This window comes from Lemur catta, chromosome 9 (genome assembly GCF_020740605.2).
Source record: "Lemur catta isolate mLemCat1 chromosome 9, mLemCat1.pri, whole genome shotgun sequence".
In the NCBI taxonomy this organism is placed as follows: domain Eukaryota; kingdom Metazoa; phylum Chordata; class Mammalia; order Primates; family Lemuridae; genus Lemur; species Lemur catta.
The window spans coordinates 90,048,854-90,050,524 of NC_059136.1; the positions used below are offsets into that span (position 1 = coordinate 90,048,854).

At 39.6% G+C, this 1,671-nt stretch overlaps 1 non-coding gene across 1 annotated transcript; it reads left to right on the forward strand.

The window, feature by feature from the left end:
* Positions 1-456: 456 nt before the first annotated feature.
* On the forward strand, positions 457-561 carry LOC123645316. The gene has a single exon (XR_006737509.1). It is a non-coding gene; the product is annotated as a U6 spliceosomal RNA (small nuclear RNA).
* Positions 562-1,671: the final 1,110 nt, after the last annotated feature.

Genomic DNA, 1,671 nt, shown 5'->3' on the forward strand with positions numbered 1-1,671 from the left:
TGTTAGACCTTTGTCAACACTGGAGGGTGCTTATACATTTTTACCCAGATAAACTTAGGGGTGCTTGACTGATCTGTCATAATTCTTTTGAACTTTTGGTCCTGTTTTGGATCAACCCATTGCTCTTTCAGCTGTAGAGAAATGAATGGCCTCTGGGGAGAATGATCTCCACACACTTCTTTCATTTGCCCCTGACTGCTATGTGAAAATAGCCACCTGCTACTGTCTGGCATCAATCGTCCCGTTCCCCTCAAGCAGTTCACGGTGCCTCTCGTTCCTCAAGCTGTAAGACTACTGCAGAGTCCTTCCCAGCCACCGGGGTCATTGATGACGTGTTGCCTTTGGAAGAGGTGTAAGTAAAGATTACAGCATGCTTGTAGAAACTGTGCATGTCCACTTGAACAAGAGGAGAACAAAACAGAAAAGCATTTGGCGGGGAGATTATATTCTATTTCAGTGCTTGCTCAGGCAGCACATATACTAAAATTGGAACAATACAGAGATTAGCATGGCCCCTGCGCAAGGATGACATGCAATAACAACAACAACAAACAGATCATTTTCTATTTCAAAAGTGTGCCCATCCTCCAGATTCTCTGAGATCAGATGGCCCCTTTAGGAGTCTTCTTTATTCAAACAAGCTGGAAATCATTTTTCCTTTCCCTGAACTCCTACAGTATTTATTCATTTAGCATTTGTTAAATGCCTACTGTCAGGCACAGTATATGCATCCTTGTTTTTATAAACAACCCTGCAAGGCAACTATTATTATCTGCACAGCACCCACCTCCACTAACAAACACCACATTTTAACAAAGGTGGAAAAGCAAAGGCAAAACAAGCTAAATGATTTGGTAATGATCTATCTCTAGTAAGCAGAGGAGTCCAGGTTCAAACCCAGGCCAAGATAAGACTGAAGATCCTACTGTATATTTATTATTAATTATAACTTTTTCTGACAAATCCTGTATTAGACTACTGGCTTGTGAAAGGCAACCTCTATGCTAAATAACATCTACCTGCGTAGGGACGGTAAAGCAGTGCATATCAGCTCGCAAACAGTCAGCCAGTGGGCAATGAACAGATATGGAGATGGGACCGGGACAAGGGAATGAATAGATTCTATGAAGGATCGTTGCCCACTTTGGAAAAGATGAGTCTCAACTGTGGGATTGTTGGTTTCTTGACAAACACATCTTTATGATATGTGTGTTTAAAATGTAGTCATGGTGTTAGAAGCTATTAGAAAAAGCCAATGAGAGGAAATCTGACAGCCTTATGGTTTACATAGGCCTAAAACTACCATCATTTTACACCACTAAATACGGTAGTTTCCACAAGCACAGAAATTATGATAAGCACATCGATAATTGTTCTAGTATTCTAGTAGATTCTAAAATGTTTTCTTCCTGAAGAGACTTAGAAGCAGAGGATGTATATCTGAGCCTTCCTAAACTTGACAAGCATTGAATTAGCAAATGAACTGAAATTTACAAGGAGTGCTGTAAGAAACTTTTACTTCAGAACTGAAACCTAAAAATCTACAACTGCTCCCATATTCCTTGTCATAAATATAATAAATACAAAAATCAGACAAAAGGAGCTCAACTCAGAGGAAGTGCTAAAAACTAGTAATATGATACGACAAACAAATGATAGCCAAATACCAAA